At 39.7% G+C, this 17,091-nt stretch overlaps 1 protein-coding gene and 1 pseudogene across 4 annotated transcripts in view; both read right to left on the reverse strand.

Annotated features, from left to right (window-relative positions):
- THSD7B (thrombospondin type 1 domain containing 7B) overlaps positions 1 to 17,091 on the reverse strand; it is a 1,008,953-nt gene that overhangs the window by 824,910 nt on the left and 166,952 nt on the right. The window lies entirely within an intron of this gene.
- Positions 6,683 to 6,817, reverse strand: LOC127491939 (U2 spliceosomal RNA; annotated as a pseudogene).

A 17,091-nucleotide genomic window follows, 5' to 3' on the forward strand; every position in this document is an offset into this window, starting at 1 on the left:
GGTGGAGATGAAATTTTTTTGCTGTATTCAATGCTAGATTTTATTATAACCATCCAAAAATGCTAGCCCCTTACTATACAGGGCACTAGCTTAGGACTCAGCCTGTGGAGTCACAGTGGGTTTGAACCTTGACTCTGCCACTGGCTTGCTCTGACACAACATTTAACCTTTTGTGCGTTAGTCTCCTTATCTATAAGCCAAACCAATAGCACCAAACTCCTAACACATAACATGAATATAGAAATCAATGCAAAGCATTTAAAATAGTGCCTGACTGTTAAGAAAAAGTAGCAAACATTAGCAATTATGCTTAGTTATTACCTGTGAGTGAATTCCAGAGGTCTTGAGAGAAAGGTGGTCAGGATGGACTAAGCTCTTGGGAGTTTGAAAGAGTGTTTATAACACAGTGTCTGAACACCTCTTAGATACTGATGTGGCCTGACACAAGAGAGAAAATACCACATCACCACATCTATGCCTGACACAAGAGGTGTAGTAACTTATGATAAAACTCTGTCTCCATCTGAGTACCCTGATTATCGTCACACGGTAAAAAATTAATCTTTCACACTGCCTTGGAAAATAGTGTTGTTTTTTTTTTTAAGTTCCTTAACTCATTCTGGACCACAATGTAGTCCTCATATGAATGATTCCTTAATACTGAAATGTCTTTTAAAAGATTATAAACTCACTCTGTTATTATGAGTATGGTCTCATTCTACCTAAGATCCCATCCTACAGATAAAATCATATTCTGTTTGCAGCATTTCACTGCATAAACAGTCCATCTCCTTTCTAAGATAACTCAGAAGTCATTTTTGGGTTCCTCCTAGCTGAAATGCAATTATTTTTATCTTGAATCACTCTAGCCTCAAATGGCATCTTAAAAGTTACATTGTGTGTATCTATCTCTTCATCTTTTTTCAATAGTATTACTAGTAATGTAGATCAAAATTATACAACTGTGTAGTGTCTATCATATGACAGACACTGATCAAAACACTACACTTAATACAGTTTAATTCTCACATTATTATGAAGTAGTAGCTAATATTTACAATCTTTTTACTGGTGATAAAACTGAGGCGCAGAGGCAAGCTCCTGGCATAGTGGTTAAGATGCAGCTTGGAATGCCTGTGTTCAAGTCTGAGCTCTGCTTACAACTTCACGTTCCTGATAATGCACACCCTGCAAGGTAGCAGATGCTGTATCAAGTACCTGGGTCTCTGCCTCCCACGTGGGAGACACACTGAGTGCCAGTATCCTTCCTTCAGCCTGGCCCAACTCCGACCGTCACAGACATTTGGGAAGTGAACCAGCATATAGTAGATCTCTCAGAGAGAGACAAAGACAGTGAGAGAGATCTCTGTTCCTTTCAAACAAATAACTAAATATTAAAAAATAAAATAAAACTGAGACAGGGAGAGCTTGAATAAACTACCCAGGATCATATAGCTAGAAGTACAGGCACTGCCATGCTTAACTCTGTAATTCCTCTCTGCTTTTCTTTTTCTCTCCCTCCTCTCCTGTCTCCCGCCATCAATATACCTGTCCATTAATGCATCTATGCATCTACTACCAATCCACCAGCCCATTTATCCATCTGTACACCCACTATCTAGCCCAAGTAGTCGATGGGAAGGAAGAGGAAATTAAAGCATGTGCTTAGAGAGAAATTGGAAATTTAACTAATTCAAATATATCAGTAGGATTTGGTGACTGTAAAGGGCTCACTGGTGGTAGGCTCAGCATGGTATGCATTATTAAAGAAGCAGTGCCTTAAATGAGTGTCAATTTTTCAGAATGCAAAGACGAGCTCTATTCATAGAACTCAGCAGATTTGAAGAGACACATAGAATTTTGCTAAGCAGCAGCCATCTTTCTAGGATATGAACAGTACACATAAAAGGAAAGATGCAATCAACGATTGTTCCCTTTCTTTCAGGAAGAAGGAAGAGAGGGAGGAACATGTCTGAACTACCCTTCCTCCCTTAATGAAACTGCTATTGATTCTTAATCTTAGTGAATCATTGCTGGAAGCAATTTCTTTTAGCTGCAGGTTCTCACATTTAATTTGGATGTATGCTTAAGGGAGAGTTTATCAATAAAATCTCCAGAGGAACACCAAAGGGTTTTACTAGAAGGAAACAGTGAAAGCGATTTTATCAATTTGGTTAAACACAAAGATGATCAAAGAATTATTAATGAATGTCATTTAAAGAGCAATTTTAATATGAATGTGGGTCATATCAACATAAACTGCACTCCTAATTTGTCCGTGGGCATAAATATTAAAGATTTCAAGAGCAAAGCATGAATTAGCCTGCCCTCAGAAGAAAAAGCAATAGTTACTTTGGCCAACAGACAGGGTTAAAGCTGACTTTGTTATCCCTCCAAAATCATTCTCTTTCCAAGTCCTTTCACCATCACCCCTTATTACATGTAAATCATTACACACATAATAATCCACGTGTCATTCCATTTGATATTCAGAACTATCCAATAATTCAGCTTGACTGTATACAGAAAGAGTAAAGCTTACAGAGTTTAAGAGACTTCCTCAAATTATATAAATACAAATGCCAAACTCAGTCTTTGAACTCATGGTTGCACCTTTTCAGACTCCCCAGTCATAGCTTGAACTATTCGTACAAGCACTGTGCCTTGATTCTCCTCCACATACAAAAGCACAGTGATCAGAACACGAGATGGGAAGCCTGTACCCCATATCACAGGGCCTGAGTTTGAAACCCTGCTTCAAGTTCCAGCTCCCTACTGGTACACATTCTGGAAGGCAACAGGTGATGGAACAAGTGCTTGAGCTCCTGTCACTGATGTGGGAAACACAGATTGAGTTCAAAGTTTCTCTGGCTTCAGCCTGGCCCAGCCCTAGCTATTGTGGGCATCTGTGGGAGTGAAGCAGCATATGAAAGATCTCTCTGTCTTTATCTCTCTCTTTTTCCCTCCTTCTCTCTCTCACCTCTCTCTCTCTTTTCAAAACATAACTAAAAATCAACTAATAAATTTTAAACATTAATATGTGTATTGTCAATAACATTCTAGTTCAAATTCTAACTCTTTCACTCATTGTGACTCACTTTCTTCAGATGTAATGTGGAGATAATAATAGAGTTTTTTGCGAAGATTCAATGAGATAAAGCATGAAAAAGTTGTCAACAATTTGGTAGCTGACTGATAAACATTATTAGTACTACTGCAATTATTTCTAGCATATTTTAAAGGAATTGCTTAATATTTGCCTTATTTGTTATTAATTTTGTGCATAATATAGTACCTTATATAGCTCTAAATATTTAAAATGAAGCAAATGTTGGCAATCATACTCAACCTTTCTGTACAAAGAAAAATTAGAACTATTAAAAAGCATGAAGTATTTTAAATCAAAACTGTCAAATAAATTCCCTAAAAAGATTAAATGAAAAGTGAATCACTCAGTTTTGAGAACTTTGAGTTACTAAATTATCAGGCAAATAATAAAAACTTCAGATGTTTTTTGATCTGTTCTAACTGCCTATGTCACACTTCCTCTACGATTAGTGTCATCACTATCACCTCAAATATTGCCCCAAAGGAGACATTCCACTGCTTAATGCTTTTGGCATTTATTTTTCAGCTTCAAAGTGAAAAACATAAACCTTTAAATTGAAATCTTCGCAGGCTAGTGATACACAGTAGCTGTGTAAAAAGAAAAAGAAAAAGATCACCAGTATCTGAGACCATAATTATTGCTTTAGCTTCTCGTAAACAAAATTTCTAAGATTTTAAGAAGTAAATTGCTAAAACAGAACTAAACTGATCACTTCCAGGAATAAAATGATTCAAGCAATTTCAATATTAAATGAATTAGTCATTCCATGGCTTTATCATTTTGTCATTTTCTTGCTAATTCTGCATTTCATCTCTTGGTTTTCAAATTTCTTTGATACAATGTGAGTAGATTGAAATACAGCCATTTGTACAAATCTAAAAGTATATTGAAATATTTATTACAGTTCTTATTGAGAAAACTTCTGTAAAAATGATACCCTGAGTTATAAGGAAACTATATACATCTGACTGACTTGTAAACAACAGATTGTTCAATTAGATCAATCTACAATGATGTCCAATAAAATTTTTCATATTTTATTTTCAATGTAGAATTAAATTAACGGTGCCACAGTTTATTTTTGTGAAGATTCCATAAAAAATAAAAGAAAGCCATTAAAATATTATTATGTATGTCACACTTATTCCTCTGTTCTATTCTATATACAAAGTCATCTTTATTTCCTAAAAACATAACAGCAAAGCACTCTGCAAAAGTCCCCCTAGAACTTCCAAGTCCAATACATCACTGCACTAAATTACTACTTTCATTTATCCACATTGTTGCTTTTATAGGATATAATCAACAAATCAAATTATAAACATGACCCTCAAAATTTCATGTTTCTTATAGATAACCCCTACCTCTTGCCCAGTAAAGCCTCTCCTTCCACTGGAGTAGACCCCCAAAAAATAATAATGATGATGATGATGGTGATGTGTACTCCCCTGTCACTTCATTCTCTCTTTATAGCTAGACAGTAAGACAGGTGGATAAGCAGAGGAATCAACACAGACGCATACAGATACTTATACATACAGGCCACACGTTCTTTTCTTTCTTAGCAATGTTCAGGATGCACTTTGGAAGGCTAGGTATTTAAAGTTAGGAAGCTGGCATGTATGGAGCTGAATACTAAGAAGTTCACTGCAAAACTTAAATTCCCCTGAAAATCTACACAGAAATAGGATCAAAGAGGGAATACAGAATATTTCTTCCAATCTCTGTTATGAAATGCAGAAAATGGGGTTGGCATCGTGGCATAGCAGGTAAAGACACCGCCTTTGGTGCGGTGCCAGCATCCCATATGGACACAGGTTCGAGTCCCGGCTGCTCCACTTCTGATCCAGCTCTCTGCTATGGCTTGGGAAAGCAGTGGAAGATGGCCCAAGTGCTTGGGCTGCTCCACCTGTGTAGGGGACCTGGAAAAAGTTCTTGGCTACTGGCTTTGGATTGGCCTAGCTTCAGCCATTGCAGCCATTTGGGGGCTGAACCAGCGCATGGAAGACCTCTCTGTCTCTGCCACTCTACAACTCTGAATTTCGAGGAAATAAATAAATCTTTCAATAAAAAAGAAATGAAGCAAAAACAAAACGGGGGATCACAGAAAGCAGATCGGAGGGTCTGAAAAGCAGGAAAGGGCAGAGGAAGCCTGCTGCAAGGCCGAGACCGTGTTCTTCCACCAGCAGCTGAGAATGCATCTACACTCACAGAGCTGACCACACAAGCAAATCTCCACAGCCTGATTCTACTGTTAGCTGTGAATATCCCCACCAAGCATTCATGGCTCAGAGCCAAGTGTGTGCCTCTTTCCCATCCTCAGCATAAGAGGCTCCAGCACGAGTCCCAACTGTCTTCTTCCATCTGACTGTTCCTGGAATTCTGCCTTTGCATGAGGCCACATGTGCCCTCCATTTTACATTATCTATAATGATCATTTGTCTCAATGCCTAACGATGTACTCATCTCAAATTGTATCCTTGATGCATTTGCCTGTAATCAAAAATGATACACTATTCCTTATATGCAATATTGTATTAGATACTAGAACATTCTACCAAGGCTTAGTGAAGAGAATAAGTGCTATCATGATTGTACTGAATGGCCATAAACCTGGCTATTAATTTAGGACCAATGGCATAGCCTTTGTAATACATAAACAGCATAATTCATGCAAAGCACTTATCATAGTTCTCGGTATACAGAACTATTACAGCTCTTTTCCACTATGCAGTAGTTCTCTCTTCTCTTTTTTTCAATGTTCAGCTTTCTCAGTTTTCTTTGTCCAATATATTCCTTCTAAAATCTCTTCATAACAGGTTCCTAAAGCCAATCACTAAAGAATTTGAGAACCTGGAGGTTTCCAAATCACTCACTGCTTCTCCTTAACTGGGAAGCACCATCAATGCCTGAGCAGCAGCTGCCTCACCTCAATGTCCTATCAAGGTCAGAGATGGCTCTGACACAGAGTAGGAGGCCTCAGCCAGGCCCTAGCACCTCAATCCCCATCCTGGCACTCATGGCATTCTTTAGCCAATAACAATCCAGCAGCCACACCAGAGCATGTCCCGTTTCCTCCAGAGCTGGCTATGGAAGGGCTACTGACTGGGACTCCACTGACTGCACCTCTACCTCTGCCCCACCAAGCTAGGGTATTGCCTCCATTTGCCTGCATCCACTGCCATCTCAAGGATCATAGACTCACCCACTCAGACCCATCCCCATCGCTCAGGCTGCCCCCAACTTGGGCTGTCTCCACCACACCAGAATGTCCTAAGTATGTGTCACCAGTCAACAACATCAACTCCCTGAGATTGCCTGATTCTCTCATCTTACACCAAATAGTTTTGCTTGGGGGAAGTAGAAATTTCTCCTCTCCCATAAGAACCTTATTCTTACCCTCTTCCCTCTTTAAGAAGTATCTGGGGACATAATTCTACTACAGGTTTGGTCACTTGCATTAAAGCTTCCAAAAAATCATTCTTTTTCCTCAGTTCAGAGACACCTACTTTCCCTAGGAAGATTCTGTTGTCTTGAAGATTCTTATTCCTTCTGCCATCTATGTGGAGACCCAAAAAGTGATCCTGGTGTAAGGTGGTGGTCCTACTCACTGAGCAGTGAGCCCAGGAAAACTTTACACCTTACTTATTTCTAAACAGATAAGAACAGATACTATACTTGATCTTAGCCAAAAGGCCAAGAAGCAATACACCTTACTTATTTCTAAGGAGTACAAGGTTTTCTTAGCAAGTATTCCCAAACTCCCTGAAAACACCAGCCTAGCTCTCCTGGCCTGTGATATGAGCTGGAGGATGGGCTCCTTCCAATGTGCAACTCAGCGTCAGTGGTCCTTGTGGTGGGGGTGGGGTTGGGGGACACGAGCCCTCCTAATGCCCTGTCATCCAGGATAGAAGACAGGGGAGGTGAAAGATCTCTATCCTGTCCATCCTCCAACTGTGTAACATTATGTAACAGAAATGTACTTTAATGCTTTATTCTTTTTATTGATGAAAATATTCTGATCACAAATATGTAAACAAAGATAAAAAATTACCTCCTAAAATCAGGGAATGACTACCTTCAAAACCATGTTGTATCCATGTTTTTGCTCATTTCATGCCAGATTCTTTGTCACCTCCCTTGTTTTCCTCAGCCAGAAATTTGGTTTTCCTATACCAGCAATTCAGCAGTGCTCCTCTGGAACACTTCATGAATGCCAAGTACCATGTTAAGTGTTTTAATATGTTTTCCAAATTCATATTTACCAACCAACATCAACAACAATACCTTCTGGGGTAGCTTTCAATAACCCTACTTTATATATCATTACAAAGCTATAATAAATGCTGCATTCATGTTTACCAAGTACATGGGAGGAAGCAAGACATGGGAGGAAATAGAACAGCGAGGCTTGAAAAAGATGTTCAACTGGCTCAAACCCACAACTAATAAGGACAAAGCTGGACTCCAGTCAGTTCCATCCAATTTCAGAATCCCTGTACACTGCATTAACTTGTAATGTCAGCCATTGGTTTTAAATAAAGTGTCTTCTCATGCAAACATATCCAAGCGGCCACTTCTCACCAGCTTGTAGAGCTGCCAACTCTGCTCCTGGCTCTCACATGGATCTACTTTGTCCAGTGAAAGGGCAGGCATCTCTGCTATATGTTTTCCCATGTATTTTCTCTTGACTGAGACCTCCCATCCGAATTACTGATTTTAGCTCTCATTGCTAATGGCCACCTCACTGTTTGGATAGTAAAAAGTGGAGTGTATGCATTGAAAGTTCGCCATCGACTCTGGCGCCCATGTAGAAGGAGAAAATTAACTGCACTTAAACTGAGGAGGGGAAGAGGCACGCAGCGAGCACTTGTCCCAGGTCTGTCGCCATTGCTCCAAGATAAATCACTGACCCTCACGTTGCTTCTCAGTTAACGAGGAGACTTAGTTTGCTGATCTCGGGGTCTCGAACATTCGATGAGGCCACTGACATAAATACATGTTTCAAAATGATCCAAACAATTGCAATAATCCTTAAAACTACTAAGAAATCACAATTTTTTCAGACACTCTTCTTGTCAGTGCTGACATCAGGGTTCACCCTGCTAATTTACTCACCCTAAAGCATGTTGCCTAGCCACCCTTTAAACTCAATACATCCTGCATTTGTCCTTTCCTCCACTCTCTAAGCTCTTCAATGGTTCCAGAGTTTCCATTATGCAACTTAAGTGTACTCTCCCCAGATTAAGTGGTACCATTAAATTCAACCCTTTGACATTTCTAGTTGAAGGCCTACAGGGAAATGCACTATTTGAAAGCAGCATGGGGGTATCAGGTGTCAGTGTTGTAAACTCTACATCTGTTGGCCAATTCATTCTAAACACCATTTCAACATCCCTTCTAACCTGATTTTGGGCCTCAGATTCTGTAATAATTAAATCATCCATCTCTGAAAGCTGGCTCATTTATTTCTACATCAATCAAGGGCAAACAAATCAGTCTAAGAAAGATTAGCAAGAGATAGCAAAGCCTACCCTTTAAATGCATCACTGACTTTAAAACTGAATATGAAACATTTTAAACGTTTTTTTAAAACTATCTGTGGTTTATAAAACTCCTGGTGAGAATACATAGCTCCTTTCTTGAGTGTTATAAATAAAACTCTCTGAGGGAATCTCTCTTTGTCAAAGATCACTCTAATGGAAATTCTTCAAAATATCAAAAGGAATTAAAGAACTAAAGTCACTTCCCCCAACAAGTTTTAAAAATTTAACCTAAGAAAAAATTTTTCAATATCCATGAACTTGTTTTTAAAATTCCCTGTTTCCATTATTTCAGTACCATCCTTTAGTGGTCTTAGTGTCTACCTCAGAATTTAAGTATTAGGAAGCACTTAGGCTTTCTAGATCATATTCTAGAGCTTAAAAATATTAGAAATACTAAAGACAGGCATATTCCTAAGATGACAAATGTCTTACATGAATACAGTTTACAGGGAAATCCTTCTTGGTACTTTTTCAATCTGGGTCTTCATGGCCCATGACTTACTTATTCTACACATGGATGAGGAAGTGGCAGCTCCTGCTCTGTAACACACCACCTGACACAGAGCACGTGCCCAAGAATTATTTACTGCATGAATAGAATCTGAAGACTTAAGAATAAGGCAGGGGGCTGGTGTTGTGATATAGTAGGATAAGCCTCTGCCTGTGGCACCAGCTCATGTTCTGGCTGCTCCTCTTCCCATCCAGTTCTCTGTTTATGGCCTGGGAAAGCAGTGGAAGGTGGTTCAAGTTTTTGGTTTTGGTACCCACTTCGGAGACCTGGAAAAAGCTCCTGTCCTGGCTTTGGACTGGCACAGCTTCTGCCATTGTGGCCATTTGGGTAATGAACCAGCGGATAGAAGATCTTTCTCTCTGTCTCTTCCTCTCTCTGTCTGTAACTCTACATATCAAAAAAATAAATAAATGATCTTAAAAAAAAGAATATAAATACAGGAAAAAAGAACATAATGCCTTTCAGGTGAAAAGTTCACTTTTCTTTTAAAACAGTGAGAAACCCCAAGGAATGAGAGGTTATGATGATTATTTTTTAAGTACCATGCACTTATGCAATCTCCTCACCTCAAGACTCACAATAGAGATTTCTACATAATAGACACTTCCAAATGGATGGTGCCCCTGTTTTATTTATTTAGGAACATACACCCACCCACTCACTCATAGGTTCCAGAGTAACACTCATTGCAGTCAAGCTCCCTGCTAAGATCACAGCAGTGCATCATTTTCTTGCTTTCATCAGAATGTGGGCCCATTATTTTTAAGGATATTCATATTATTTTTAAGGATATTCATATTTTCTCTTAAAAGGAAATTTTGATCATTTGAGAATTCTCATAAAACATGTATTCCAAAGGTTACATAATCCTTGAACATGAAAGGAAAAGGTACATAAAAGACATATTTATGATTTAAAAATTTCCTTGGAAATATTAAATACCAAATCAATGTAAGCTGATAAAGCATAAGATAAAGAAAACATCTTTTTATCTTTTACAAAACATAATAGCAGCTTTCTTTGTATGATCACACTATCATATATTGAAAATGTTTTTAAAGTAAAACATAGAAAGGCTGTGTTGTGTGGTACGGATGTCTGCTCTGTATGTACATGTGAGAGCATGTGTGCAGGGAAGTCTATGTTAATACATGTTTTACCTACAACCCTGGGGCTGGTGATCCATAACAGTATGCAACTGACAGGCATTCCTAGGGTAAAGGAGTTAAAGGAACTTTTCAAGTTGTCACAAATAGATTATTACAAAGAGAAAGGCAGCAAACACACACACACACACACACACACACTCAACCATGTGTACATTAGCCCTGGGCAAGACCCAGAGTTGCACAGAACAAGTGGCTCACTAACACTGGTTTAGAAATTCTACTCTCAGCCTCAGTCAGACACGACGTAAGGATGCAACTCTTGGCTGCAAAGATGTCAGATCCCCGTTCATGGCATTCCAACTGGATTCTCTTTGAACATGTGGCCTTTCAAGTGAAATTAATCAATCTCTTTATCACTCTCACTGCATCTGGAGCCATAATCATTACCCAACTGCTGAGAAAGAAATGAAACCACTAATCGCACAGGGAGTACAGCTTAGTGTTCAGAGCAGGAAAGTTTTTATTATATTCTAATTTGAAAAGTGATTTTTCATGACTAGACATACAAGACACACTATGAGTAGGAAGTTGGACTACCAAAGCTGCCATATAAGTATCCACTGGCATTTCATCCACTTGTTATCAACTATAGAACTTTGTTTAAATTATTTAAGGATTGAATCCTAAAATCTGTTTGTAATTCCTAAGAGTCTATCAGAAAAACAAATGAAAAGACCTCCTATGTTCATGGATTGCAAAAACTAATATTATCAAAATGTCCACACTACCCAAAGCAATTTACAGATTCAGTGCAATTCTCATCAAAATACCAAAGACATTCTCCACAGAATTAAAAAAATAAAAGGCAGAACCACCAATAGCAAACAAAGACAGAGGCATCACAATACCGGATTTCAAAGACTATTATATTTCAAGGACAGGACTATTATAATCAAACAGCATGGTACAAGCATAAAAACAGATAGGCATACCAATAGAACCAGGTAGAAATCCCAGAAATACATCCGTACATCTACAACCAATTTTGACAAATGTGCTAAAAACATTTTCTGGAGAACAGACAGTCTCTTCAACAAATGATGTTGGAAAAATCATATTTCCACACAGAGAAATTTGAAACAAGACCTCTATCTTAAACCCTACACAAAAATCAATTCAAAGGGGATGGAGGATCTAAACCAAGAACTAAAACTATGAAAGTACGGCCGGCGCCACGGCTCACTAGGCTAATCCTCCGCCTGGCGGCGCCGGCACACCGGGTTCTAGTCCCGGTCGGGGCACCGGATTCTGTCCCAGTTGCCCCTCTTCCAGGCCAGCTCTCTGCTGTGGCCAGGGAGTGCAGTGGAGGATGGCCCAGGTGCTTGGGCCCTGCACCCCATGGGAGACCAGGAGAAGCACCTGGCTCCTGGCTCCTGCCATCGGATCAGCGCGGTGCGCCGGCGGCAGCGCACTGGCAGCGGCGGCCATTGGAGGGTGAACCACCGGCAAAGGAAGACCTTTCTCTCTGTCTCTCTCTCTCACTGTCCACTCTGCCTGTCAAAAAATAAAAAAATAAAAAAACTAAAACTATGAAAGTACTACTAGAAAACAGAGGAAACACTCCAAGACACTGCCTATGCCAATTTCTGGATAGGACACCAAAAGAACAGACAATAAGAGCAAAAACAGACAAATGGTATTATATCAAACTATGAAGTTTCTCTACAGCAAAGGCAGCAATCAACAGAGTAAAGAGACAACCAAGAAGGGGTGAGCAACGTGCCTCAGCAGGTTAAGCCACCACTTAAAACACCAGCATCCCAAATGGGTGCCAGTTCATGTCCTGGCTGCTCTGTTTCAAATCTAGAAAAGAGCACAAGACGACCCAAGTCCTTGGACACCTGCACCCATGTGGGAGACTAGAGGGAGGTCCAGGCTCCTGGCTTTGGCTTGGACCAGATATGGCTATTACAGGCATTTGGGGAGTGATTAAAGAAATGGGAGCTAGCTCTCTCTCTCTCTCTCTGTCCCTCCCTCCAACCTCCCCAAACTCCTCCTCCCACTTTGTAACTCTGCTTTACATAAAGATAAATAAAATATTATATAGAGGGTGAGAGATACAACTAAAAGAATAGAAGAAAATATTTACAAAGTATGCACTTGATAAAGAATATCCAGAAAATATAAGAAGCCCAATAAATTCAACAACAAAATAAACAATCCACTTGAGAAATGGCCAAAGGATCTAAATAGACATCTTTCTTTTTTTTAATTAATTAATTAATTAATTTTTTTGACAGCCAGAGTGGACAGTGAGAGAGAGAGACAGAGAGAAAGGTCTTCCTTTTGCCTCTTGTTCGCCCTCCAATGGCCGCCGCAGCCAGCGCCGTGGCTGGCACGCTGCGGCCAGCGCACCACGCTGATCCGATGGCAGGAGCCAGGTACTTATCCTGGTCTCCCATGGGGTGCAGGGCCCAAGCACTTGGGCCATCCTCCACTGCACTCCCTGGCCACAGCAGAGAGCTGGCCTAGAAGAGGGGCAACCGGGACAGAATGCGGCGCCCCGACCGGGACTAGAACCTGGTGTGCCGGCGCTGCAAGGCGGAGGATTAGCCTAGTGAGCCGCGGCGCCGGCCTAAATAGACATCTTTCAAAAGGAGAAATACAAATGGCCAAGAAACACATGGGAAAAAATATCATTAGCATCAGGGAAATGCAAATAAAAACCACAATAAGGTATCATCTCACTCTAGTTATAATAGCTATTATTAAAAATCACGTGGACCGCAGTAAGAAACAACGAAATCCAGTCATTTGCAACAAAATGGAGGAATCTGGAACACATCATGCTGAGTGAAATAAGCCAGTCCCAAAGGGACAAATACCATATGTTCTCCCTGATCGGTGACGACTGACTGAACACCAAGAGGGAAACCTGTTGGAGTGAGGTGGACACTATGCGAAATGGTGGCTTGATCAGCATAGCCCTGACTGTTAATGAACAACTAAATACATTATCCCTCTTAGTAGTTTTTTTTATCTGTTCTACTTAATATGACTGGTTTAGATCTGTAATTGATGCACAGTTATTCTTAAGTGTTGAAAATTAACTGAAATGTGATCCCTGTTGAACATGGTGGTGGGAATGGGAGAGGGAAGAGATGTATAATTTGGGACATGCTCAGGCTGACTTGCCCCAAGTGGTGGAGTTGGAAGCATACCAGGGGATTCCAATTCAATCCCATCAAGGTGGCATGTACCAATGCCATCTCACTGTTCCAGGTGATCAGTTTCAGTTCACAGTTGGTCATGGTGAAGGGACTGGGAGTCAAGGGGAGCACATAGACAAGTCTAGTACCTGCTAACGCTAACTGATGGAGTAAATAAAGGGGAGAGTGATCCAACATGGGAAGTGAGATACTCAGCAGACTCATAGAATGGCAGATGTCCTAAATAGCACTCTGGCCTCAGAATCAGCCCTAAAGGCATTCAGAGCTGGCTGAAAAGCTCATGAGAGTATTTCAGGCATGGAAAGCCAAGACACTCTGGCAAAAGATCTCTGCGAGTGAGATCCCAGTGGAAAGAACAGGACTTCAAAGAAGGAGGTACCTTTCTCTGAAGGGAGGAGAGAACCTCCACTTTGACTATGAGCTTGTCTAAACAAGATAAGAATCGGAGAACTCAGAGGGCTTCCATAGCCTTGGAAACTCATGACTGGAGCATAGGGAGATTACTGATGCCATAGACAGGAGTGTCAATTGGTAAAGTCAACAACAGGAGTCACTGTGCACTTACTCCTCATGTAGGATCTCTATCCTTAATGTGCTGTACATTGAGATTTAATGCTATAACGAGTACTCAAACAATATATTTCACTTTCTGTTTCTATGGGGGTGCAAACTGTTGAAATCCTTACTTAATGCATACTAAACTGATCCTCTGTAAAAAAAAAAAAGAAAAGAAAAGAAATTATCAATTCCCAACTTGACTCTCACTGGGATTAAACATGACAATAGGTCTGCTCTGATTTCATCATCATTTTAAAAAATCATCTATTATTTTTCACTTTATGTTTCTGTGTGGGAGCAAACTGTTGAAATCCATACTTAATGTATACTAAGCTGATCTTCTGTATATTAAGATAATCGAAAATGAATCTTGATGTGAATGGAAGGGGAGAGGGAGTGGGAAAGGGGAGGGTTGTGGGTGGGAGGGACGGTATGGGGGGAAAGCCATTGTAATCCATAAGTCGTACTTTGGAAATTTATATGCATTAAATAAAAGTTTAAAAAAAAAATCACGTGGATCTGGCTGAAAAGCCCATGAGAATATTTCAGGCATGGAAAGCAAAGACACTCTGGATAAAAAAAAGAAATTATCTAAATGAAAGATCTCTGCAAGTGAGATCCCAGTGGAAAGAACAGGTCATCAAAGAAGGAGGTACCTTTCTCTGAAGGGAGGAGAGAACTTCTACTTTGACTATGACTTTATCTAAATATGATCAGAGTTGGTGAACTCAAAAGGCTTCCATAGCCTTGGCAGCTCATGACAAGAGCCTAGGGTGATTACTGATGCCATAAACAAGAGTGGCAATTTGTTAAGTCAACAACAGGAGTCACTGTGCACTTACTCCTCATGTAGGATCTCTGTCCTTAATGTGCTGTACATTGAGATTTAATGCTATAACTAGTACTCAAACAGTATTTTTCACTTTGTGTTTCTGTGTGGGAGCAAACTGTTGAAATCTTTACTTAATATATGCTAAATTGATCTTCTGTATATAAAGAGAATTGAAAATGAATCTTGATGTGAATGGAAGGGGGGAGGGAGAGGGAAAGGGGAGGGTTGCGGGTGGGAGGGACGTTATGGGGGGGGAGCCATTGTAATCCATAAACTGTACTTTGGAAATTTATATTCATTAAATAAAAGTTAAAAAAAAAAGTCAGAAAATAACAAATCCTGTTGAGATTATGGAGAAAAGGGAGCCCTAACACTATTGGTGGGAATACAAAATTAGTACAGTCAATATGGGAAACAGTATGGAGATTACTCAAAAAACTAAGAACAGATCTACCCTAAGATGCAGCTATCCCACTTGTGGAAACACCATTGAAGGAAATAAAGTTGGCATATGAAAGAGATACCTGCACTCCCATGTTTACTGTAGGTGGATTCATAATAGCAATAATATGGAATTAGCAAAGATGTCCATCAACTGACAAACTGGACAAGGAGGTTTGCAATCCTCACATCCAATATAGGATTTATATAGAGAACAAACAAAAAAATTCAAACACATTAAGTAGATAAATAATCCAATTTAAGCAGGTAAAATAATGGATGCCTGTTCTTATAAGTTTATACTGTATCCGTGTGTTTAAATATTGTACTATGGAGCTGGCACTGTGGCACAGTAAGTTAATCCTCCGCCTGCATCGTCAGCATCCCATATGGGCGCCAGTTCTAGTCTCGGGTGCTCCTTTTCCAATCCAGCTCTCTGCTGTGGCCTGGGAAAACAGTAGAAGATGGTCCAAGTACTTGGGCCCCTGCACCCTTGTAGGAGACCAGGAAGAAGCACCTGGCTTCTTGCTTCAGATCGGCACAGCTCCGGCCGTTGCAGCCATTTGGGGAGTGAACCAGCGAGGGGAAGACCTTTCTCTCTGTACCTCTCACTGTCTGTAACTCTCTCTATCAAATAAAGAAATAAAATCTTTTAAATAAATAAATATTGTTCTATGTACCATAAAATGTATAAGTATTACTAGTTCTTCACAAACTAAAAAATAAAGAAAAAATAGAGCAAGACTTGCATAGATATGGCCTACAAAATACAAATGACTAATTAATACTTGGAAAGATAACCTCATTGGTCATTAGTAAAATGAAAAATCTAAACCACAATGAGATACTATTTCACACCCACTAGGAGGATTACCATAAAAAGGCAGTAACAGAGAGAATTTGTAGAGAAACCCTTATATACTGATGATGGGAATGTACATTCACAAACAGTGTTTTAAAAAGTTTCTAGTTCTAAAAAATTAAACACATATTAGCCATAAGATACAATATTTCCACTCATAAGACAAGTGAAAAAGCACAAAGAATCTTTGAAAATTTAATAAAAAAATGGATATTACTATTCATGAGTTTCAATATTTTTGCACCAAAACGAACTTTTCTTTTAATTTCATTTTTCATGAGCTTATCGCAGTCCTTTCATGTGTCTATATCAGGAATTACACACTACATTTGTAACAGACTTATCCATATCTAAAAGGTACAAACAGGGGCCAGCATTCTGGTACAACAGGTTAACCTGCCACTTATGACACCAGTATCCCATACTGGAGCAACAGATAAAGTTGTGACTGCTCTCTTTCTCATCCAGCCCCTTGCTAATGTGTCTGGCAGTGCAGCAGAAGGTGGCCCAAGTACTTGGGTTCATGATACCCATGTGGAAGACCTAGATGGAGTTTCAGGCTCCTGGCTTTGGCAGCTCCCAGCTCCAGCTGTTCTGGCCATTTAGGGAGTGAACCAGTAAATGGAAGATCTCTCTCTCTCTCTCTCTCTCTCTCGCACTCGCCCTCTCTCTCTTTCTGCCCTTCAAATATGTAAAATAAACTTTTTTGAAAAAGTAGAAACAATGTAAATGTCCATCAACTTGTGAATGATTTTTAAAATGAGTTGTATCCACAAGAAAGAATACAACTCAACAATACAAAGGAACAAAGCATGAATCTACCAAGATATGCATGAAACTTAAAAACACTATGTGAAGTAAAAGAAGCCAATCACAAAAAATCTAATAATACT

The sequence above is a fragment of the Oryctolagus cuniculus genome, chromosome 3, assembly GCF_964237555.1.
Source record: "Oryctolagus cuniculus chromosome 3, mOryCun1.1, whole genome shotgun sequence".
NCBI classification, from domain to species: domain Eukaryota; kingdom Metazoa; phylum Chordata; class Mammalia; order Lagomorpha; family Leporidae; genus Oryctolagus; species Oryctolagus cuniculus.